General features: G+C 42.2%; 1 long non-coding RNA gene across 1 annotated transcript; it reads left to right on the top strand.

The window, feature by feature from the left end:
• Window positions 1-27: 27 nt before the first annotated feature.
• On the top strand, window positions 28-25,312 carry LOC148224726 (uncharacterized). The gene is made up of 2 exons (XR_015801304.1): window positions 28-121; window positions 1,524-25,312. It is a non-coding gene; the product is annotated as an uncharacterized LOC148224726 (long non-coding RNA).
• The last annotated feature ends 743 nt before the right edge of the window (window positions 25,313-26,055 follow it).

Genomic DNA, 26,055 nt, shown 5'->3' with positions numbered 1-26,055 from the left:
CCGCGCCGCCCGGCTGTGTTGGGGAAGGAGGCGGTGGCCGCCGCCATGTTGATGGCGTGGAACGCTTAGCTCTGGAGGAGCGGTCGGGGAGACGGGTTAAGATGTCGGAAAAGGGGGAAGGGTGGGAGTCCTGTCTTGGTTTAAGGGACAAGAAAAAGCTTGTGCGAGCGGCTGAGAAAGAAGGGGGAGGCTGAGGAATAGCCGGAGGGGCGCGGCGGGTAGGGGAGGGGGGCCCTGAAGGACACGGCCGATTGTCACTCGGTGACTGCCGGGTCTGGGTGGGGCTGCGCCTCTCTGTGGTGGGAGCAGGGCCGTGGGATGGGAATCTGTTCCGGGGCTCGGAGGGGCCCGCAGGGCTGCGGTGCGTGTGTGGCGGGAGCGGGCGGAGCGGCGGCCGGTCGCGGCTGCCGGGCTGTGTGGGTGTGTGGGCGCTGGGGCGGTGCTGGTCGCGAACGGGGAGGCCGCTCTGTGCGGCGCAGGAGCCAGGGCGGGTCCGGTGGCTCTTGGGGCTGCTCCCCCCACTCCGCTTTCTGGGGAGAGGGGCCCGTGCGGGGATGTACCAGCCACGGTGCTTGGCTCTTGGACGAAGTACGGACTGTGGGTTAAAGAGCAGGGCTGGCTTTAGTGGGGCGGCTGTCAGCAAGGAGCAGATTGGAACATGCCCTTGTCACACGCCAGGTGACAGCCTGTGGTTCACTGGTTTGAAGGGGTCTTCTAAGGGATCTGAATCTTATCTGATGCCTGATCATTGCATTAATGGTGTCTGGTTGTCAGAGACAAGCAGCTTAGTGTGACCAGCAGGAGGAGCTTTGCTTCCTTTTAAAGTCCTTAGTATGTCTGGAAGAAGGTAGATTTAAATTAGATATAAGGCAGAAATTCTTTAGTGTGAGGATGGTTAGGCACCATCACAGATTGCCCAGAGACGCGGTGGACACCCCATCCCTGGAAGTGTTCAAGGCCAGGCTGAATGGGGCACTAGGCAGCCTGGTCTACTGGAAGGTGTCCCTGCCCATGGCAGGGGAGGACTGGAACCAGATGGTCTTTGAGGTCACTTTCAACCAAAATGTATAATTCTGTGTCCATAAACACGTAAATCAAGTTTGAAAAAGCTGAGAGAGCAGATGAGATGGTGGAAGACATCTCAGCATGGTATGGGAACAGCCAGGCTGACTTGCTTCCCTGCTATTTTGCCTGTGCTTGCTGTCTGATGTTGGCATGGCTTAGCTAGCTGGCTAGGTGTTGTCTTAGTTTAGCCCTCTGGCTGGCACACAGCAGGTAGGCTGCAATTTTGAGCAGTGGTTTTAGGCTTTCTTGTAGCGAACATTATCCCTGCTTGTGCTAATCTTTTGTGCTGGGGAATGGAAAATACGTGTTCACCAAGTGAGAGAGTAATCAGAGCTCTGTGAGGCTTAAGGGAACTAGAGTTTCCTGAAACCATGCGTGGAAGGCCTGTGCTCAAAACTAGAAGGGAAGATGGTCAAAGTGTTGCATGGCTTGTGAAATAATGCTATTTCTAATTACAGCTGAGTCCTGTGAAATAAAACACTTTATTATGCCAAGAAGATAATTGGAAAGAGTGGTGAAGAATTTTTCAGGGTTGCTTGAAGTCTTGGCTGAAGTTCAGTAGTGGTACAGCTCAGGTAAAATGGAGTTGCAAGGGTTTATTTCATACTTTGGCTCCTCCTGGAGGTAAGTTCAAGGCATTTGCTGCACAATAACTACACAGGTGGTGTGTTTGCCATGGGATACACAAGTGCTGGAGGAAGGATGTTGTGAGATGTTCTGTGGTGCAGATACTTCACCTGAACGTTGCAGCCTTCCAAGATTTGCTGGTACTACAGCAGTGTATGCTATTCTTTTATCATTTTAGATGCAGCTCCCTCAGTTAAAGAAGCTGCATGCCATCCTGCAAACAGTCCAGTGTTCTGATGGTGCTTCTCACAGCCAGGTTCTCCTGTTTTATCATATACCTCACTGAAGAAAAGGAGTGGTAGGGGTGTAAAGCTGTTAATAAAATTTGTAGCATCAATAGTTCCATATATCTGGAGAATTCTGAATTACAAGTGCAGCCCCTTTTATTTTTTTCCTAATTCTGTTTCTTCTCTACACTGATACCTTTAGATCAGGTGAGCTGTGGGTGAAATAAACGGCAGTGACACAACGACTTGTGTCAGAGCTGCTCTCTGCTGTAGACTTTAAGCCTGTGCTTTTATCTCTGCAGCTGATACCTGGTAAAGATGGTAAGTACTGCAGTGGAATGGTTGGTCAAGCTTGGTTATCTTTTCTATAACGGTCAGAAAAAGTCCTTGTGAAATTTTCAACCAAGATGCTCTGCTGGCCAAATGACATGATGTTTTGTTAAACTGGTTTAGAAACAATTGGTTTTACTTGCAGTGGTTCCCTTCACTCCCTCCCCATTTCCCTGCAGACAGTGCTGCTGCTTTGAGGAGGAGTGCACCCCACTGCAGATAATTGTATTTTGTTACTTATATGTAATTTCTTTATCTGTAGATGTAGATGCCACTGATGTCTCAGCTAAGGTAGGAAAAAGAAAATTACTTCAGAAAACTACCCAAATGAACACCTGATGCAAGAGAGAAGTAAAACATGTTTTCTCTGCATGTGTTGTTCACTTTGGTTAGTTTTGGGGGATTCAGTACTTGCCAGTCTATGGATCTTGTTGGCCACAGCTTGTCAGAGATATTAATGATGAAACCTGTGTTACATGTCTCAGACTGGAATAATCTGTTCACCTGAAAGTGCTAATGTCCAAATCTATCCTGACCCAACAGGCCTTAATTGCAATGTCTATAAGAAGCTTGCAGTCCTATTGCAGAAGTAAGTGGTGTGGCTGCTTCTCATATGAAAAGGTAGAAGGTGACAGCAGAACTGAAAACCCGCCTTTGGCATTTCTTAAACATCATCAGTATGTTCTGCTTTAATGCTGTCAGTGAAAACCTGCTCCGATGTCTGCGTGGTCCTCAGCCTGTGAAGCTGAGATGTTTGTGTGTACTTTATTGTGCTGACATTCTGTACTGCTAAACCTATGGGCTGTCTTTGTTACTGAAGTGATTTTGGTCACTGTGGACTCCAGTAAGCAATCACCCTGTTTCCTGACCTGGAGAATCAGTTGGAAGATACTGAAGGAGGGATGAGGAAGATAAGTAGGAATGTGTGATAACTTTGCTCAAAAGAAGAAAATGCTCAGTCTAAGTTTAATCCAAGTTCATACATAGAAACCTGTCTTCATGTCTCAGCATTCGTTCTGACAAGTTTGCTCTTAAAGAAACCAAGCATTTGGATGCTTAAATTGACTATTCACTGGGTAGTATACAAAGCCAGGCTGCATGAGAAACACAGATTTCAGGATGAAGTGTACAAATGCATCATGTCATAATTTTGTGTGGTGGCCTAGGTCTACCATCACTTTCAACATCCATGTCAGTGCAGCACAGAGAACTGTTGGGGTTGTCTCAGTTCTTTGAAATGATGGTCAGGCATAATGTCATTCCTGGTATGCAAACTAACTGGACAAAGGATTTGCTTGTGCACTCAAACAGAAAGTGGAATACGATTTCTCAGAGTGATACCATCTATGCTCACCTTGGCACATAAATTTTGTTTTAAGAGCCTCTTTTCTTAAATATCCAAGCTGTAAAACTTAGTTGTCTGCAGTCTCTTTGGAGGAAGGACTCCAAAGTGTCACTGAAGTGTCACTTAGCAACTGCTTATTTCAAAGCTTGTGGGGGAGGGTGGAAACTCTTTCACATTAAAATTGCTGCTCAGATGATACTGGATGAAGAAGCTGTGATGAAGGTTGTTTTATTTTAATTGCTTGCTGTGGAGCTGTTTGACAAAAAGTTTCTGGAGCTGCAAGGGGAAAGGTGAGAGGATGAGTTCAGCTGGGAAGAACAGGTAAGTACTTGGATATCGTGTTACTGTTTCCAAGTGTCTTAATGATGACTCTGAGAATACACTGAGCTTGGAAAAACAGGGAAGAGTGGAAGGCTTCTGTGCCTTTTTGAAGTGTTCTAAATGAAATTGTGGGGAGGCATCTGTTAAACCAGCATCTGGAGGAGCCTAGTATTTGCATAGCCAGAAGAGTGTGAAGCAACTCTGGAAATAATTCTAATGACTAATTATAAAGTGTTATCATTTTTTTGTCTTTCAGCAAAAAGAAGAGTTCTCTAAGAGCAGTCAAGAGTCAAGCTAGGATGGACGTGTTGTTCAGCTGAAACATGGCAGCAGTTCAATAGCAGTTACACAACAGGAGAGGGCGTGCAGGCTGCTGCAAGTCCCTGTGTTACTAAGATCTGGTATCTGAAAGAACTCAGTAGGGAGAAAAAGGTGGTTGCTTCCACAGCTCCGAACTCAGTTCACTTGAACAAACTCAGTTGAAAAGAGAGCTCATCTAATACAGAAACAGGAAATTGATTTTGTTGAGATACTGGGGAAGATAGTCACAATACGCAGAACTTTAAAGTGTTAGGACACGGAAAAACTGCAAGTAGCTCAAGTTCAGGAGACTCCAAGACCCCAGCTGTGGGAAGCTCCCTCTTGGAAGGCACACTAGCAGTGGGGAGAACTTGCTAAAGATGAGGAGAATTAAAAGTTCCGGAGATGTTAGCTACACATAGATTTATCTCTTAAGGTGGGGTGGCCTGACATGACCACTGAAGGCTGTAAGGCTGTAGGCAGACTGAATTTCTTGAAGGGTATGTGCGACTACCCAGTTCAGAACCACCCAAACAGCTTCAGCTTTTGTCAAATACTCTTAGTTCCTGGAACAACAGCTTTTCTTGGTCCACCTAACTCCTGCAGAGCCAGCTGGCTGATGGCAGCTGTGCACTGAAGATAAGCATTCCCCAGCCCCGGGTTGCTGCATAATAGCACACAAACGTGGCTCAGATGGGCTCCAGGGCTGAGCATAAATCCTTTGGCTGCCACTGTTCTGGCTTCAATATACAATGGGTACCCTGAACACTTTCATGTGGAACAAGAAACACTTGGAGTACGTGTTTAGGTGTACTGTGTGTGTGCACTGCCCTCTTCAGCACAAAGTTTGATAAAACCCTGTATTTGCATAAAGCAGGTGGAGGTATCACACTGAGGTTACGCTTGGTGTGGACCTGACTCGGTTGCCATTAATCCTCGGAAGGTCTATTTTTGTTGTGGTGTGGTAAACCTGAGTTGGTAACTGATACTGTTCAGCTGATGGGCTTGTTTGTGCCAGGAGAGCAGTCCATGAGCTGACAAATATTCAAGCATGGTACTAGCTATTACTTCTTTCAACATAAAAAAATAAAATTTTAAAGGTGGGAGAGGAGAGAGCAAGGGATTTTTAAGGGCCACATAAACTCTACTGAAATTAAAAGCTCACTAAGAATATCTTCATTGAAAGAATACATTTTGGGAAATTGCCTCCTTTGAAGAGGGCAACATGAGCCTTTGGTTATGGCAAGTGTCCAGCACTGTTCCTTGACCCTTTTGTGAGGTTGTAGGGGAAGAGTGTTGGATGAAGTGAGAGTGAGAGCCATAACCAGAGGTTAATACTTAATTTTAGCAACTATATTTATGTGAAGTGATGCACCATTCTTAATTTTCAAAGGAAGTCCTGCCCCTAAATTGATAGACTGGAATCCCTCATCATGTGTGCAAGTGTCTTTGGATTCTTCAGCTGAGTTCAGTAATGCAAAATTACACTTTGCTTCCTACATGATGCAGCTTAAAATATAAGCTTGGTCACTGTGAGTACCTTAACAACAGTATTGCAGAGTATTCCTCAGTGCAAACAACTATTTCCATTTGGGTAAGTAATGCTGCACTGTGAAAAGGCATACAGCTTCTAGGACAGCATCATTTGATTGTGTTGCCTCTGCCACAGTTCCCTGGGTTTGCGCTATTCCTTGCCCTGGACTCTTTAGGCAAACTTCTAGTATTTCTAGCACTGTTAGCACTGGTTTACTCTTTTATTTTGGGTGGGGTTTTTTTGCTGTTTCTTTGCAAATGCCTCTTCCTGGAAAACTGGCAGTGACAGTAACTATCTCAGGTTCCTGGCCAAGTTTCCACTCACGTGATTTCACTTGCTCCATTCTGTCAAGTTATTTACATGTGGTGTCCTAAGGATGTAATTTAGTGGATTGCTACTGAGGAGCTAACCTTCATGTCTTGGCTGCAGTCCACATGGGTTACACAAACCTGCTTCCTCATGAATTCAGTGGCTATTCTTGCAGCCCTTGGTTTCTTGATGCAGAACTTCACAAAAAAGATAGTGTTACACTGTTCTTGCAGAGATTTAAAGATGGTCATACTGGCACTGCACACTTTACCTGCTGAGTTTCATGACCCAGAATGACTTCTGAACCTTGTTCTGTATGCACAACACCTAGGGCTCCCAAGGTGAGAAGGATGTGTTCTTCATGTTGTAGTAGGTCTGATGTGCTGCAGTATAGGAAAGAGAGCATAGTGATGCGTAGTTGATGACTTAAGCAACCTTGCTCAAAGTAATCTTAACCCTCATGTTCTGGTTTCATGCATATCAGGATTGTTTTGTTTCTGGTAGAGCCTCTTTGGGCATGCATTCCCAGGTAGTGTAATTACTCGAATTCCCTGCTTTTGAGCTCTTGAAAAATGCAGTTGCGTGAAGCAGGGGCAGCGGTGGCATAGGTAGTTTGGTGTTGCCTTCTGCCCTTGCCATCCCGAGGTGCAGTACACCATTCCCTTTCATGCCAGTGCAACTACCTGGAGCCAGCATACAGAGCGATTGGTGTCTTAATCAGGGCTCCTGATTAAACACTCCCTGCTCTGGGTATGCTTTTCTGTGGGTGCTTGTAGATGTTTGGAGGGGTTGGTTTGTAGTTCTGTGGCTTTCTAGAACTTGAATTAGGTTTGTGAGCTGGTTTAAAGCATTTTTACAGTGGCACAAAAACCAAGGGCTGGGTTCATGCCAGAAGTCTGAAGTCATTGCCTTGTTGCTGAAGGCTGTGAGTCAGTAAATCATGCATCTAAGGATGCTGTTAATTTTGTGTGGGGGAGGAGCAGCAGTGTCCCTTGTGCACATGGGTGCTTTTGTTAACCATGTTTTTCTGTATTCAGTCTCATGACACAGCCTTTTTGTGGTTTTGCTGTGTGTAGCCTGACCAGGCAGCAGCAGCTCAAAGCAACCCTGCTGTCTCTAATCTAGAGATTGTTCAACCTACTCCAGATAAATTCTTGTGCAAACAGAGCTGGAGTAAGATGTGGAACAGTTTTTTCCTAAGTTTGGGGGGGTTCTTGTTACTGAGACTACCAATGTCTTTTCCTTCGATGGAACTAATCCTTACATATAGAGAGAGAGTCGTGTATTACCCCTGCATACGTAGCCAAATAAAATTTTATATTTAATAGCAAAGTAGATCGGCAAAAGAGAGAATTAGGTACTAAAATGTTCCACATATGATATGAAATGCTAGTGGTGAAATGCTAATCCCTGTTGTCATTTTTGCAATGTTCCTGCGTCGAATGAAGGCTGCTCTGCTGTGAACTCTTACTATGCAGCTACGATTTCCTTTCTCCGTTCTAGTGGTGATATGTTGCCCTCTGATGAGGACAGTGAGGTGGCAGCTGTTTCATAGAGACCTGTAGTGGCTTCACTGTACATGCTCTGCCTCAGTGGATGTCAGCTAAGATTATAATTACCTCCCCCAAGAGTTAGATTGTTGCTGCTGTTAACCTTTCTGGAGAAACAAACATGAAGTAGAGGCAAGTGCAATCCTCACATGAGTTGGCAGCCAGGTGGGTGCTGTGAGTCACCAGGGATGACAGACAGTCACACTTCACTAACTCACAGTAGTGAGGTCCATTTGGCCTCCTGAAAATTCCTGCCCACCGAACGTTCTCATCTCCAGGGTAGATAGTGACTGGAGGAACTGCTACTCAGTGCTATCTCTTAGAAACAAGGGGGTGATGAAATGGAGTTTATTTTAGTAGGTCCAATGAGAATAAATTGATTTTATTCATTATAAATAGTTATATAATAATTTTTAAGTATTTTAATTTTAATAGTCTAAATTTTTTATAAGTACCAATCTGGAAGTCTAGGCATATATGTATATAAAATGTATGTATTTAAATACATTTTTATACATTGTTTTATATGTTATTCATAATTTGACACTTTTCAATACAAATTAGTAAGTTGGGAGAATCATGGAAAAGGAGAGGAGCTTTGTGTTGTTGACAAACTCATGGGATGGCAAAGCTATTCCCTGTTGAGAACAAATCAAACACAAATGTCTGGTCCACAACAAATACAGTTGGCATGAATTGTTTTGTTAAAACGTCTGCTCACGTCTGTCTTTTAAATTCTTATCCTTGAGAGGGTGGATTAACCTTGTCATGAGTACTGAGGCATGTGACATGCTTGGCCGTGAAAGCAAGGATGTGAGGGGTCTCACAAGTTTCTGCCAACACTTGAGTGATGTGGCTCTCTGGGATGGGCGGCATTGCTGCCATCCATTTTGAGTGGCACTGCAGCCTCATTTGCATGGGTTTGATGATACCACAGATAACCGAGCCTTTTGCTATAGTCAGTTCTCTGTTACCTGAAGTCTAATTTAGGTACAAATCACATCAGCCAAGATCTGCCTTTGGAATATGCCGGCCTCACTCATCCTCTCTGCTATGAGTAGCTCTGCTTCTTGGGTACTGTTGACTTACCATCTTATTTTTCCCAAAGGAAACAAGCGCCCTGAACTTTATCTATGCTCTGGCAGTGCTTTATGTGTGCAACCTCCAGGTAATGTTCACCTCCATGGATGTAAGGGAAAAGCTATCCCAGTCTTTCCTGAATTTACTGCTCAGCAGTAGTGGTATAGCAGGAAAAACAAGGCATTATGTTGCTCATGTCCACCATCCACAAATAGCATTTGATTTGCATCACCGTTTTGTTTCTGGCTAACGTGTCTGCCAACACACAGGTTTTTCAAACTCCATTTTTTTTTCCTTTTTGTAGTATTTCCTTGTCACCTATACACTGCTCTCTGTGTTTAGTGTGTGAGAAACCCTAGGATAATTCCACATAGTAATTTGTTAGCTGTGGGAAGATGGTGATTCTGGTGGCCGCAGCATTCCACCTATAGCATCCCATCATTAAAAGAAAAAAAGTAAGCTTGGAGGGAAAAGAGTCCTCCTTGAATCTGGGTGGGGAAAGAGATGGAATAAGACTTAAAAAGTAGACAAAAAGTGCTATTCATGTGCCACGTTTAATTTATTTAACTTTTTCATCTTAAATTTTTAAAGTTATATCTTCTATTTCCTAAACTGATGACACCTGAGGAAAAACAGATCTCTGTAGCTGGTTGCTTCAAATACCTCCAGTACAGAAGTGGTGTTCTGCAGATGCTCAGGGAACATTCCGACCCACAGTATTGCTGGGAACCAACTTGTGACAGCTAAAACACAATACTGCAAAAACCCGTCAGCAGGCTGAGCAAACCCAGCCCTTTGTACATGTTATGTCTACAGTGTTCTGTGTGAAAGCTCTTATCCCTTGGACAACTTGCTGACACGTTTTAACAAGGAGAATCAAAGACTTAGCAGTACCTCTGTAGGGTTCCCCTAATTTTAACACATTCATAATCAGTCAACTACTGCTCTCTCTTTAGTAAAGATTATATTGGAAACCATCCGTAGATTAAGAACTTGATAACTATTCACCTATTTTCATGTGGCCTGGTTTTGACATCAGCAGGTGTGTTCCGATTTCTGAGTCCAAAATGGAAGGTAGCTTTGTATTATTTCCTTAGGAAACAGTAAAAGTCATAAAAGAAGCCCTAATTTTCAAAACAGAAACATTAGATCTGTATTTTATTTTAAATAAAATGAATGCATGCAGGTGGTTGTGCAAGTCAGTACAGAGTTTGTTCAGGCATGGTTTGTGGTTTCCTAGCCCACCTGTTTTGCCTGCAGAGCAGCAAAGAGAGCACGGTTTGTGTTAACAATCATAAATCCTTTTCATACCTTCTCTCCTAGCAGACTCCTAGGGACACGGCTGTAAGGTGAGACCCGGGCTGGATGCAGCTGTAAGGGGAGGGAGGGAATGGCAGAGCTTCCCCGTGCAGAACCGGAGGCGCCCTGTAACGCGACGGGGCACAGAGAGGGCCCCCCTTAGTCCCTCCCCGTCCCAGCTCTCCTTGGGTCACACTGCCCCAGTCTTTAGGGCAGCTGAATACTACGGGGTGCTGCAAAATGCACCTCAGGGCGTTGATCCCTGCTGGCTCTGAAACTGGAGAGGCTGCTGGAGCTGCCTTAGCTGCCGGCCCACTGTACCGGTGGGTGTCCACCAGCAGAGGGTGGCTCTAAGATCGTTTATGTATTGCTGTAATGTTTAAACGCTGTAAGGCGTGAATATTGAGCGGGATGGCCTCAGTGCTTCCTTTAGTGCCTAATACTTCATCTTTACTTAGTAATTACAAGAAGTATTTAACAAAGATTTTTGTTTCAGCTTTCCCTTGTTGATTCGTTTTGGGATTTTTCTCCTCTGGCATTCTTCCAGGTAAGAATAAGCAAATATAGTTAAATTCAGGAAGACAGGCTTGAAACAATGTTGGTGTTGATTGAGAACTACTTCTGCCTAGGACCAAGGTATTTGAAATAAATAATAGCATAAGTTGTCAATACTCTAGTATTTATTAGGGATTGAAACATAAGACACTAGAAGTGAATAGAAATAATTTCCCTGAACTTCAGACACCTAACGGATGCCCAGTGTGTGCTTGGGCTTCCCTTGTGCTCTGTGAAGAGCACTGCACGCACCCCAAGACTGATTTCAGCACCTCTTACCCTAATTCAAGATCTCAGTTTAGAGAACACAAGCTAGCAGGAGCCTGAGCCCAAACAGACCTTGTGCGTGTATAATTATTCTCACGTGGAGTCCCACTATTTGCGACAGTTAATGACTAGATAGTTAATTACATGCGTAGTTTATGTAGGAATGGGCTCAATTCTTGTGTCTGTGTTGCAGGGAGACTGGTTTGTCTCTTGAGATATTTGTTCCTTTCTGTTAACCACAGAGGAAAAAGAGGTTAGACTAGCTCAAAGTTGGGTATCTGACCTCCACATCTAGCTGAGATACAGCTCAGCCGCCGTGCCTGCAGGCTGTTGCTGCTAACATCGTGTAATATTCTGCTTCTAATGTTTGAAACTCTGCACACACTTGGTAGATTTTATGGATCTGATTTCACATCTAAGGGAATAAAGTGTAACAGTTAAAGTAATGTAATTAGTAGACAGTCATTAACTTTCCTGAAATCAGTGGAATTCCACATGGGACCATGTGTGCATGAATAAGTAGTTCAGGCTGTTGTTGACTGGAGATCTGTTGAGAAGCTTTACAAAATAAAAGGTAAATGATGATGGAAAATGTTTCATCTTCTAATATATAATAATTTATATTCTGAATTAGGTGTGTTCAGAATTTTCCTACATATCTTAAGTAGTTTTAAAAGGTTTGAAGTAAAATTCAAACATTTCTGTTCTTGATTTCAGTTTATTTACCACTCAGAAATTATTTTCAAACTGGGATTCCTATCTAAAATTCTTTAATTAAAAAACCCAAACACCTGAGTAACAGCAGTTTTGAACTATTGCATAAATATAGTAGAGATGCAACCTTAGTATTTACTAGAGTAGGTAAAATTCCTCTCTGCAGAAATAGAGCAACTTTTCTCCAACTCAAGCAAAAAAAATTGAAGAGGCACATTCACAAAGGCTACAAACAGCAGATTACCTCTGGCTTTCTCTTCTCAAAAGACAGGCAATACCAAACATGAGTAAGATTCACTTCCTCCTCATCAGCAGGTATCAAGCCTTTTGAACCTTTTCCCAAAATTGTGTCCATGATGCAAGAAGTGTGTTTGATGTATGTAAACACAGAGACATGCCACAACAATGATTAAGGGATTAGAGGAAAAGGGTCAGGAGAATAAGAGAAGATTATTGCAGACACAAGGGTGTATTCATGACACCAACATACACAGCGGTTCTTCTGGAAGTTTCCCATCTACACCAGACTACAGAGCTTTCTGCAGGATTTAAGTATGCCCAGCACTTGTGCTCTCCTTGAGGTTAATAAGATGGAAAATCCTGTGTGTGATTCCTTGCTGTAATGACCTGTTTGTATACAGATGGGCTTTCAAGTTATGGAAATGACCTATGACTTACAAAATAGCCTCTTCCTGTTAGCAATGATGCAATGAAATACTGAGTCATCTGTAACCCTTGAGCCTTGCCTGTACAAGCTCTTTGTTGTTTGCAACCTGACCCCTGGGATTTGGATTGATGATACTGACAACTGTTTTCACTTGAACTGGTCCGAGTTTTACCAGTTTTGGATGAATTGCTGCTCTTTCCTAGGGAAAAGGTTTGATCCCCATCACTGCTGATTTCAATTATAATAACTTACTGAAAAGTTACCTGTGTATAGTTAGGTCTAAATTAATGAATTATTGATTTGGGGAATTAATTACTTATATTTACTGTATGTGCCTAACTGTCCTCCCACAGAGTAATGAGTCCAGAGGTTCACAAAGTTCTGGATTTGGATGGAACGTACATACTGTAGGGCTCCACCAGATTATATTTCACTGCCTTTTGGAGAGAGGCCCTAATGCCAGTGAAATCTCAGCAATATGACATCTGACCCTTCAAGGGATGAAATAGAGTAGGTGCCTGAAAACATAACACAAAATCTTTTGTGATGTATTTTGTTGGGTATTTTATCCTTTCTCTACAGAATATAGCAAAGGCTTAGATAGGGCAGGTTGGATGGCCCTAACTTAGAGTGGTTAAATTTAGTTTAACTTTGATATAACGTCTTGGCTGAAGAGCTGCATTTCTAGTGCAGACTGCTGGGTGTGCTGCCAAATAGCTGGAGATTCCAGAGCGATATTGTTGTTGTTAATTTGTTTCTGCCAGAGAGGCATTCCTGTTCATCTCTGGGACAGCATCATAAGTCACTTACTAGTTCTGCCCACCGCTGGACCTCACTGGTGTGAACTCAAGCATAATGTATATGCCAGTTTACAGCCACTGTGCCTTCCTAGAAGCAGCTCATTTTAGCTGTTAGCCTACAAAGAAGGAGGAAAGAAGGTGGAACAAGCCAAGTTACATCGGTGGAGTAAAAGAGCCAACAGTTTTCCAGGTTTGAAATGCAATGCCTTTAGATATTGACAACTGACAGTTGCTTCATCAAGGCACAGAATTTTGCAAAGTCTTTGACAAGTACAGTTACAACATGAGGCATTTTCTTGTGGAACGTTTTAATGGCTATTCTTGGTTTTCTAGTGGGATCTTACTTTCTTAGAGCAGAGATTTGTCACCACTTAATTGATTTGTCTGAACTTTCTGCCAAAATCAACAAGGAAGGCATTGACAGGACGGACGTTAGAAACAGGGAAGTTGTGACATGTTTAAAGAGAACACCTGCTCAGAGGAGGCTCTACTTCTCTTTCAAAAAGCACTTTCCTATCGGCAAAACAAGCTCTACTCTTTCCTGTACATATCTTGTCTCTGCCTTGTAGCAATGCTATGGAGATGGTTCATCTTGTGAGAAGCCATTTACCAAAGAACAACCTTGCACATGCTATTGCAACTCCAATCATTCTGTTGAGTTGAGCTAAGGCAAGCATTAAAGCAAGCTGAGATTGTAAGGATTAGAAATCTTCGCAGTTATTACAGGGTCCGTTTTTCTACTGACGTGCTGCAGCTTCTATGACCAAGGAAAGAAGTACATATTGGTACAACAGTACCGAAAAATATCACCCTACTGCCTGGTCATGGGTGACCTGGGGCAGACATGTAGAAATCAACAGTGTAAAACTTGGGTGGTTGAAAACTGCCAATTTTTAATAGTGAAAGATCAAACTTAAAGCAGCGGAAAATGTGAGGCAGTGCCCAGAGCAGTTCTATCTTTCAGAAATGTAACTAAACACAAGTAGCCAAGAGTTCAAGAACTAACTTATAACAGAGATGATGCTACTTCTCTCTCCATTCTTCTCCTCACCCTTCCCTGAAACACTACAACCAAAACAGCACACCATGTCTTCCCAAGCCTCAATATTCACTCACACATAAAGAAGAGCATGCAAAGCTTCTTGAAATCCCCTTGACAACTGGTACAAGAAACCTGTTTAGCTATGAGTGGAATGTCCTCTTACAAAATGCTAAACAGCCCTGTGTTTTTTAGGCCAAAAGCTAACAAGTTGAACTGTGAGTTCTTATTACTTCTTCTGTTCCTCTACAGTAAGAATCTGGAGTGGTTTAAAAGTGCTGAGAGCATGACAGTGATTGACAAGAAAAGAAGGATGTAAGGACATACTGTGCTTTTTTAAATTTTAATTATTTTTTTAAAACAGAATTGATACTGATGGAGGTCCTGCATATGCAGTTTGAGCCAGGTGCCAGGGCTGTTTTCTCAATCATTACCCTTCCACACCGCCTTGCATTCTTATGTAGGAGCACCTAATTTGGTAATATCCCAGAGTAACTTTAAGGAGAGAGATCCTAAGAAATTAACAGCTGCTTGAACCATTCATGTTTTAACTTTTTCTCACTGAAAGCATGTCTTAGTTTTAGTGTATGCAGTGCATGTGTGAGGCTTTTTCCATAATTTTTATTAGTGGATGTGTGCAGTGATGGGTCTCCAAGCATATGGGTTTGGTTCCAGTTCAGTGGGAACATGACCACCTTGCCATTGAATTGAGTATGTCTGGTATGGAGTTCATATGAGTTATTTAACAGTTGGAGCTGATACTTAATTTGACATGAAGTGACCATGGCACAGAGAGAGCAGTAGTTGTAATCACATTAAGCGTGTCAGTAAGAAATCAGCAAAAGTTTAGAGACATTTTAACCAACAGCGTGAGTGAAAGCTGGATCTGCACCTTGGGTAGCAAGTTATGGTCTATCTGGTCTGATGCCAAGGGCCCTAACGTTGGATTTACTGTGTCCTTAAGCCATGGCCAGAGAGGAGGAAGGTGAACTGTGTTTCTTACAGTTGCTAAAAAAGGAAAATACTGCCACTGGTATGCTCTCCTCAGTGAAAAAGCCAGTGCTATGTGAAAACTGTTGTTGGAAATGATTCAACCATCATCTGCATGTTAAATCTTCAAAATATTCTGTAACTGCATAGAGATAGCAAAAACAATGTGAAACTGCTAACATGTAAAAGCAGGGAGATTTAAGGATGTGTCACAAGCATTTGTATAACTGCACTTGTTGAACTGAGCTTTGGTACAGTTCTTGTCTGCTTGGATCATTTAACTGGCCAAAGACCAAAATATACCATTAATATTCCACAGACACCTATGCCCAGTAATGACAAGGTCCTCCAGTGACATGTTGTGTTAAAATATTATCTAAATAGTAGCTGGTTAGTTTTCTGGTCAAAATAAAACTATACTTTTATTATATTCCAATATAAGCTTTAAAAAATTACTTTTTTCAATATGTGACCTCATTATCTGCTATGGTAACTTGGTGACTGGATAATTTGGATCTGCTAATTGACTTAACTGAAAACAGCCTAAATCATCTAAAATATAGATCATTGCTTTGTTTTTCATCATATTGTTGAAATTTTAAGTAAATTAGGTATGTGTGCTTTGTGAGATTCATGCATACATGGGACATGAGCTGTGTTTATTTCATCAGCTCACAAGCTCTGGGTCACAGTCTGTGAGGGCATACAGCTCTAGGGTGAAATCACCAGCCTCTTGCACCCGTCTGCACAGTGACTACCTACATCCCTTCCATTACACAGGCTCTGCATCCCCATGAAGTGACCACAAGAGATTGCTATCTTGCAATACTGACAATGTAGTTGTTTATAAAGAGTATAAACACGCTTGTGCACTCTGGATGCACTAACGTGCCTTCATTTACTCACATACCTCAACACAAGACACAAAATTGCCAAATGCCTGCACCTGTAATGAGCACCTACCTGGACACACAGCTGGTTTGGAACAGGACAAAGCAGGCAGTGACAGAGCATCTAATCCGACTGCTGCAGGGCAAGGCAGCCACACCTTGAGCCTCCTTGTACAGCTTGCAGGGGGAGTACCTGCTCTCTTCGTGTTCACTATCTGTTGTGTTCCCTGGGACATGGTGTGTAACAAAACATACAGGCTGTTTTGGCACCAGGGAAGATGCTGCTTATGTCTTGGATGCTGTAGCTGTGGTTGGAACCCTGAAAAGGGGACAAGATGCTTTTCTTTGGTGCAGTTAAGCAAGATCAGTTGAGTGAACCACTCTAAGGATAGGATGGGCAGAGAGAAGTGTTTGGAAGGAAAAACCTAAATTAAAAGGAGTCAATTTAGAAACTTTCTGTTTTGCCTGACTTGAAGAGTTGTCTGTTGTTGTTGGGATTTTTAAAAAAGTATTCTTTATGTTCAACAAAATCTGATTTCTGAAGTTAGGAGCTTTGTGTTTTGGGATGTCTCGAGGAAAAACTGGAGGTAGGTCTGCCTCAAAGATCTGCTGACTCCACCAGAGTGCTAATATAATTACACGTGTTTATTACCTCCATAATGAGGAGGTCCCTGCTCTAAGGTGTCTTACAGGATAATATGTAATGTGAATTCCTTAGTTAATTGCTGGAGATGCTGTTCCTCAGCCCTCTGCTTAGTAGATTTGCACACTTACATGACAAGAGCAAACTGCTGAACATAAAGATTTGAATGTAAGCCCATTGCTTGGTAAACTTTGGCCTGGAAGCGTCAAGTTGTTCTTCCAATCATTTGCAAGTACAGAAGGTGAGTACAGAGGTAAAGAGCAATAAGAGCAATAAAAGGGCAGGGCAAAAGAGAAGGGGTCATAAAGCACCTCAGCAGAGCTACCCTGTTGGCCTGTATCAATGAGTTTTGCCCTTTAAAATGCTTGTGCCTTTGCACACTTTGCACCATGGGGCCCTTTATAACAGATGCAGAGCTTGAACAAAGCATATTTGCAGCTCATCTACCTATTCTTATGAGCTGGTGTGTACACTTTGCAGTGTTTCACATCGTATGAGCGAAATAGGTACCTTTATACTTCCTTATTCCTGATGGAAGCGGCAAAGGGGAAAGGGCAAAAGGAGAAGCCAGAATTTCTACTTTTGGGAAGAAAATGGAGATAGAGAAAGTCAAAGAAGATTTTATTTGAGTAACTTACTAATGTGTCTGCTTGCTAATGAGTTCTGCTGTAAACAATCAGCTCATCAGTATGTATATATTCTGCTTATTTGCTGTATTTATTTGGCAACTGGCTAATTCAAATCTGCAAATTTATTGGCTTAACTGAAATTGCAGCCTATATTATATAAAATGTGAGGTAAATACATATATGGATTATTGTCGGTTGGTTTTATTATGGGACTAGACTGTGTCTCCTTTCACAGCACTGAAGTGGTTAATTAGACACAGAAACACATAACTTTTACCTTTGTCTACATATGTTTAAAAATAATGCTAAGATGCTACCCAAATACGGTATTGTCACATACAAACCCATCTCAAAGTAATAACCAGCTGTGACAAGGCCAATAACCTGTCCCAATTCTATCTCACTTGGCACATCTCCAAATGCTGATTCTCATGGTATATCCCCATATACCAGCTACACCCAGTACAAAGACAACAGTTCATTATGGATTGTTTATGATTGACAATATTTATTGCATATACATTTTGAACAAACACAGAGCTATAAATAAATAAGGATATTAGGTAACTGTATGTTCCTACACCATGCAAATAAACTATAGTTGGGGTTTTTCTCCCTGCTAGCAACTCAAGCAAATCGATTGTGAAAGTAGTTGGGAATTACGCTCAGACTGTTACGAAGTTGTGAAGTTGTACATTTTAAGTACTCCTGTAATCATCATAATTTCTGTCCTCTCCATGTCCCCCACACCAAGGGGGACCACGCCATTGCACTGATGTGATTGATGAGCAAGGTTTACTCACACCTTTGATGAAAGAAGCTGATTCATGTGGACCTTGTGTGGGACCCCTTGGGCAGGGTCCGCAGGGAAGCTGTGGCCTTAGCCCCATCCCACCCACTGCCAGCCACTTTCCACTCCTCAAAACCTTTGGAGCACAGCCAAGGGAGTTTTCCTTTTCAGTATACTGAAGTGATTACTCTTCTCATTCAGGATGGTTTTTCCAAGAACTGTGGCTGATGGCATCTGTATCCAACTATGAAGTTCTGGGGATCCTCTGGATATAGATGCTGGCAGGGTATTCCAGCTTAGAAGTCCTCAAGAGCAGCATGAAATGTGTATAGTCATTATGTCCTTCTGTTTATTCTGACCCTGTACAAGATGAAGCTGTGTGTCATATGCTTAATAGTAAATGGACTGAACAGGTTTCTCTTTAATTCTTTAATCTTCTTACAAGATACAAAATAGGCTTAAGTCAAAAACTGTTCCTTAATGTAAAGGATTGAGGGGGGCGGTTGCTTCCTTGGCTGTATTGTGATGATGACAGCTGTCCCCCTAGAAGGACTGGGTTTGTCGAGCACTGAGACTACTCTCCCGATCAGGTTTATGCTTCCTTGCATAAAGGTTTCCATAAAGATTTCTGGGAGACAATTGCACGCATAGCAAAGGAAGAGTCAGAATGTAGTTAAATCTCCCAGCCCACACAGCATAACAGGAAAATCCTGTTTGAAGAATCAGAGAAGAGCCTTTTCTGGATAACAAGAGATAATGTGCTGATAATGCTGCAGTCCCCCCACCCTTTATGTGGTTAATCCCGGTAGCAGAGTCCCGCCCACTGTGGTGTGATATTTTTCAGGGTCTGTCCAGGATGGGAGAAGGAGAGAAGAGGTCCTAGGAAGTGTTTCTGTAGTTGAGCTAGCAACAATTGTCTTTTAATGAACACACAAGCTTCGGGGCACTGCAAGAATAATATGTTTTCTGAGCCGTGCATGGGTTTTCTTGTCTAGGCTGAAAATTAAAGAGAGAAGAGATGTGTTAGTAGGGATATGTGTAACATTGCAATCCATCCAGCATGGAAGTGGGAAAAGAGATTTGGTTTTGTCTCCTACTCAAGGTTCCGTGGGTGTTAATGTTGCTGGAACCACAGCTGTGTTAAGAGTTAAAGCACCATCCTAAGACTAGATTTGCTCTTCTCAAGAGAAATGCTGGAAACCTTCTGCAATACAATACACAGAAAAAGTTTTTTCATCATTATACAAAGCTATTTTTAGGCTTTTTGGGCAACCTGAACCCCAAAACTGGATACCTTCAGGTGTTCGAGATTTTTAGCCTTGAATCACAACAGTACTTCCCAGAAAAATGCCTCAGGGAGCAGTTATAAAGTTCAATTCAATTAGAAGGTGCTTCCTTCTAATCTAAACAAAGAGCTAAAAAGAAAGACACCACCTACCTTATCTATCGATTTTGGGAAAACTACTTTGCACCTCACTGCCAAACAGCATTTTCTGATGCACAGGGTTCTTTTGTTAAAAGAGAAATGAGAGCTTTGCTTTAAATTAGAAAGCACCAACCAAACAAAACCCCCACAAATACTCATTTGCAAATCTTTGCCAACATTTCAATTTCTTTTTTTTCCCACAATGGATAGCAAAGACATTAGTAATTAGCAACATCGATTTATCTTATAAAAAAAAAAATCTTATCAAACCAATAGCAAACCTTGCATGGCTAAACAGATTCTTAGAGAGGAAAAGAGCACTGAAAATGTCCACTTGAGCAGGGTTTTTGCCTCACGTAACAGTCCCATAAGCAAAGCAGCTACAACTTCTAATGGAGTGCAAAACTGGTTGTGTAACTGTTCTCAGAAAATATTTATCAGTGATTCACTGTCAGAGCAGAGTGATGTGCACCTGCAGGCATCCATCTCAGGTCTGCTTCCATAAAGATACAAAAGAATAGCTCTTCCTCTTCAGAGTTTGATGTTTACACTGTCTTTTTTATTCCAAATTGATTTTCACAGTGTGAGTGCAAAGATCAGTGCTCCTCTGTTAGTCAAGTCCTTGTTCACTGTGAGCAAGCAGTGGTGCAGGCTGTAAATTCATTATATAAATCAATTCCAGAATTTCTAGTGGATTACTGTAAGGTGTGTAACTTCAATACCATCAATAAGAAGTAGGATCTGATGGCTTTGGTCTTTGGATCTAGCAAATTAAAGACCAGCCACCTTCAGTTCCTTCAATTCTGAGCAGATAAATAGTTACTTGCAAGCATTTGGAAAATAACAAGGAGAGGAGTAGCAGGTACCATGGATTTGTAAGGTATAAATTATATCTAGTAGGAATTGCAATAAAATTTCTTCCTATGATAGACTAACAACTCATAAAAAAGCAAAAAGTTGCAGATATCATCAGATATGTGGACTTCAGTGAGATTTTTGTCATGGTGCGTGTTCATAAACAAACTAACTGAAACCTGTACAGGCCAGTACAAATCTGGTTTCATACAGTTTAAGCACAGAAAGGTGGTTACAGTGATCTATCCAAGTTTTTTCAATGTTTCATTAACAGTGCAGATGGAATAAAAAATACATGTCTGATGCAATAGTGCAATAGTGCAAAACTGGGAATGACACAGTTACAATGAAGGATGGGATTAAATTTCAAAACAAACTTGACAACCACAGCAACGTTTTCAGGACTGCAACTCAATGGGGACCAGCACCACATCGGACACTAAGGCATGAACAGCCAGACACACATACTGAGTAGGAGCTGGCGAGCAGCTGCTTTTCCCAACAGGATCTGTGAAGTAAAAAGAATCATAACACACCTTCCATCATCTGCCATACTTTGTACCTGTTGTCTCTGGCAGAAATATCAGTTGCACGAATATGACTGGATTAGGTCTTTCATGTGAATCTGTATGCTGTTGCTGTTTGGAGTTGAAATCACAACCAGAAGTCTATAGCTTTCCAGTCTCCTTATTCCACAGAGTTGGCAGAGTAGGAATATTTCTAAAAAGGGACCTAGGAAAATAAGATGCATCCTCCAATACCAACTTCAAATATTTATTAAGCTGGTGCAATGCCCAGAAGCCTCAAACCTCCTCCCCACAGCCAGAAACAGCTGTGATGAGAACAGGGGAGGCAGGAGGGACTGTAATTCATTTGACAGTTCCCAGCACAATGATCTGGCACCTTCAACGTCCAGTAGATGCAGGTGACCACTAGAGACACATGACATTGATGTGGTTTGACCCTAGATGGCAACTAAGCCCTGTGCAGCCCCTCACTCATGCTCCTGCCACAGTGGGATGTGGGAGAGAATCACAAGGGAAAAGTGAGAAATCTTGTGGGTCAGGATATCGACAGTTTAACAGGTGAAGTAAAAGTTGCACACACAGGCAAAGCACAACCAGGAATTCATTCCCCACTTCCCATGGGCAGGCAGGTGTTCAGCCATCCCCAGGACGGCAGGGCTCCATCACAGGTAACAGTGACTTGGGAAGACAAATGTCTCCAAACATCCCCACTTCCTTCCCTTTTCTCCCAGCTCCATATGCTGAGCATGACACCTTATGGCATGGAATATCTCTTGGGTCAGTTGGGGACAGCTGTCCTGACTGTGTCCCATTCCTGTGCATCCCCAGTCCCTTTGCTGGTGGGGTGGGGTGAGGAGGATGAAAGGCCTTGGCTCTGTGTAAGCCCCAGTAAGGGATAATGAAACGACCCCTGTGTTATTAGCAGTGTTTCCAGCACAAATCCAAAACACAGCTCCATACCAGCCACTGTGAGAAAAATCAACTCTAGTCCTGCCAAAACCAGCAAACACTTAAGTGTTAAAGGACTTTTTATCAGACCACACTGTAACACAAAAAAAAAAAAAAAAAAAGGTAGTCCATGACTTGAACGGAGGCTGGTCTAGCTGCAGTCACATTAAACACTAAAACAATCCAAATACTAACATGGAATTACAACTACAATTACAATAACAACTACATGGAATTTACTCACAAAATTCTTGGGTGAATTCTTCTTCCTAAAGATGGATGAGACCTTGGCTCACCCAAACACTGCTGTAGACTCCATCCATCCAATACTCATTGACATTAATCTCATACTCCTTGACATCTATCCTGTATTTGTTGACATTCATCCCACATTCATTGAAAATAGTTGTGTAAGGTGATGTTGTTGTAGAAGAAGGAAGAGTTGAACTCCCAGAACTGAACAGCAGAAGTGTGGTCGAGAAAAGGATGGATTAAATACTGGACATATAGTTTGCATAGATGGAAGAAGTCGGAGTGACAAGGGTTTACAACTTGTACAGAGGGAATCCTCTTGATTTGTTTTAATGAGCACTTGCAGTGCCCTAAAAAGAGAGCCTCAACATTGGGAGTCCTTCACTGCTCTGGGTACCCAGTGCTATCTGTGCCAATGGCTGCTCATGGGCAGAGAGAGCCAGGCAGATCTGAAACACCACGGAATCCTTTCCAGGCTCATTCCATGGTGTTAAGTGACTGCAAGCTCTATCAGTGAGAAAGCCAGCTGCCTCCTAGGTGTCTGTGCTGCAAAGGGATAGCTGGGGAAGTGTGATGCCATGTGATAGGAGCAGGTTTAGTTAAACCAGTAGTCTTTCCCATTATCTTTCTGAAAGACAGTTGAGAGAGAGGCTTGCTGGGGTTGCCCTTCTCAAAAAAAAAAAAAAAAAGCAACAAAAAACCCCCCAAAAACTCTGAAGCAAAATGTATCCAAAATATAGTCTACTTTAGTAAACATGCCTTTGACTCTCTAGATATTAGGTCCAGCTAATTACAGCTGCTTTCCTTGAAGCTGCCAGCTTTTTTGTAGGGAAGGCATGGAGAGCTGACCAGCAAAAACGTGAATTATTTATGTTCTTGCTGAAAGCATGAGTCTTGTCACTAGAGTCTTACATGATTGAATGGATCTAGAGAGACAGTTTCTGTAGCAACCCAGAACCTTGCCCAGCAAAATGTCACCCAGCTAACACAGAACAGTAATAAATATCTGTCTGGGTAGCTGAAGATGACACAGATGTGCCAGAGTAAAATATATCTGGGTTTTGAGTCCTCCAGTCTCCCAAGACCCATCAAGATGTCATTTCAGAAGGTGAGCTGGTGGCATGTCAACTGGGGTACCAGTAACAATCTAACTGTGACAACATGGGGTTTCCAAAAATTACACAAACCTTCCTGGGGAGGCAGCAAGTCTTTAGCACCGGGAACACAAGGTAAAAAGGTGCTGGGGTCAGGCTTTTAGTGGTAGCCCACATAGTTAAAGTCAGTGTAAATAAAAATGTGCTTCACAAGACTTACTGTCACATCTTGGGGTGCTATGTCCACATAGCAAATACTGAGTTTGATAATACTGTCTGAAATATTTCAGAGATCTTTTAATTGCCATGGCATTTAGTGTAGACTGACAAAGACAGGAATATGTGGATTCAAGAGTTTCTTTCCTATCTATCCTTAGTCTTTGATCTTGGCTCGTTGCTGTTTGAGGTCTGTCTGCCTTCCTGTAAAGATGAACCCATCACAATGAAAATGTTACACAGATTACAAGCTGCCAGGACTATCTTGTAGAGCTTTGAAAGGCAATACAGGTTGGTACATTTGTCTAGACATATTAAACATATTTTTCACTATGTCTGTATTTGAATTTTTCCTAACTATCACCCAGCAAATGACCTTTTACTAAATATATTTATCATGTCTTAAGAATTTCTGAGGCTATGAAACCAAAAACATATTAGAAAAGTTACAATACCCAGAATTTTGAAAGTAATGTTAGTCGATGGTTCCTTCATCGTGCATCTCCAACTCACCTGTACTCACCGGGAAAGTAAACTGCAATTTTTTGTGCTTCCACACATCTGCAATTCCAGAATTTCCTACCTTTTGACCTTATGAACAAAACTAGGCTTTCCACATTCAGAACAACCCAGGTGCTTAGCTCTAAACAGGAGATAATCCAGTTATAAAAAGCTTGTGATTATTTGGACAGAGGTCACCAAGGTACAACTCTAAAGGTGAATAAAAGTGAGGGAAGCTGCCTGACACCTATGTAACCTGGACAAGGAGTAATCTGGCTGGCAGACAACAGGGACTTGGATTATGTTTTAAAGTTTTGCTGATTTAGCAATAGCAGGATGTAACAACACTCACCAATCAATACAGCTTTGCTGGCAAAAACCCACAGGAGTGGTTTCAACAGCAAAACATGCTTTGCAGTTCTGGTATAAGCAAGACATAGTTATTGGAGCAATTTAAATTGGATTCTGTGTCTAGGAGAGTTTACCAGGTCTTCTACTTCAGCTACATCGGCAAACTTTCTAGTCAAGGCTGTTCCAGAAATCAGCTGCAGGAGAGTGCGAGGCTGATGACAGCAGAGCTGCTTTGGAAGCCTGAGGAGAGCATAAAGCTTTGCACCCTCACCCTCTGGGAGGCCCACCGAGAAACACAGCCTGCTTCCTTAAGAGAATCTCGGCTGGAGAACAAAGGACTTCAGATCATAAACGGAGGGGTAATTTGCATCTCATTAATCCAATATTTAAAAATCGACACTGTGTTTGTTTCTCTGGTGTCTGTGTTTTCCTCTTCCAGACATATCAAAAAGGATGCATTTTCAATTAGTTGTTTTTTGGTTTTGTTTACCCCCCCCCACTTTCCCAGAATGAAAAGCAGCAAGAACATTTCTGGATGCCTTGAAATTCTCTCCCCCCTCCCAGGCCCCAATTCTTGTATAGCTATAAAACAGTTTAAAGGGATTTTATAAAACTTCCTAAGAAAATTAATCGCATAATATAAGCACATAAACACAAGCATGACTGTTCTCAACTATAGATGTTTTGGAATGTAATGAATTCTTGGAAGGTGTTTTACTACCTTGATATGTTTTCTTATGTAGTACTATAATTTCACTGCTGCCTAGCAAAACTTCCTTAATCGTCAATTGCTGGTAATTCTCAAGTCATGTGTACAATATGTGGGTCTAGTTTAGAGGCTTTTTAGTGGGTTTTATGCCAGCAAAACCTATAGCTGCATCTATAAAAAACCCTCAAATGACCCAAATATTCAAACTTTATCTGACAGCTATGTCAACTGTGATAAGAAGCAGTGGAATACAGCTGCACCAGAGGCATTTCTAGGTGATGCTTTCAGCAAAGTTATGCTTTTGATAGGAGGTTCAAGAAGACATGTATGAAGCGTGCTTTTGAAGGCATAGAGAAACCCACACTCTGTGCACACTGCTGGTACACCACTATTCCTGTAATAATAAACATAAATGACATAAATAATAAACAATTCCGTAATAATGATCAACTTTTCATTAAAGGGCCTGAGGATAGACTCAATGGGTATTCTTGTGCCACTCTTAATAAGCTGTTTCAAAAATCACTTAGAACATGGAGCATTCCCATGACTCACTGGCACATGGGGGCCTCACGATCAACTTCTCACCACCAACCTGGTGACCTTGCTGAGGCACCACTGCCTTCACATGAAGTCTGGTAAAGGCAAACTAATATTACACTAAAACACGAGATCTGCTGGGGCACGTTGGGTGCACTCGATCTCAGGAAGACTCTGTGTTCTGGAGGCAGCAAACTGCTTCGCCTCACGTCAGGCTCGGTCCTTTCCTGATTAGTGAACAGCAAATCTTGTTGTGAGAGTGGCCTTGGACCACATGGTATCCTCATCAAGGCTGTTTCTTTTCTATTATTGGTTTTGTTCCTGTAATTAATAGGAACGAGCATTCTAACTTACTAACACGGACTTTGGAGGAGGAGTTAGATTTCCCCACCCCCACATTTTTCCCCTAGCAGCAGAACAGTGTGTTCTGGTTTTGCCAAATAAACTGGGTATATATTATGGCTTGATTCCTGGTACATAATTAATATTCTTCATAGACCGTGTGTCTTCAAACAGCTGGCTAATATTCACTCTGAGAAAAGGTCTTGCGATCCCAGCTTTGGTCAGGCAGGGACAGAAACTTCAGTTTTATTTTCTTATCGTGTGGTGACACACTGTGAAGGCAGCGTGGTGTGTTCAAAGTACAGTGTTTAGAGGCTTACAGG

Source organism: Sturnus vulgaris, chromosome 2 (assembly GCF_052056855.1).
Source record: "Sturnus vulgaris isolate bStuVul1 chromosome 2, bStuVul1.hap1, whole genome shotgun sequence".
In the NCBI taxonomy this organism is placed as follows: domain Eukaryota; kingdom Metazoa; phylum Chordata; class Aves; order Passeriformes; family Sturnidae; genus Sturnus; species Sturnus vulgaris.
Note: the sequence above shows the minus strand (reverse complement) of the source record. Positions and strands in the feature narration are given on the sequence as shown.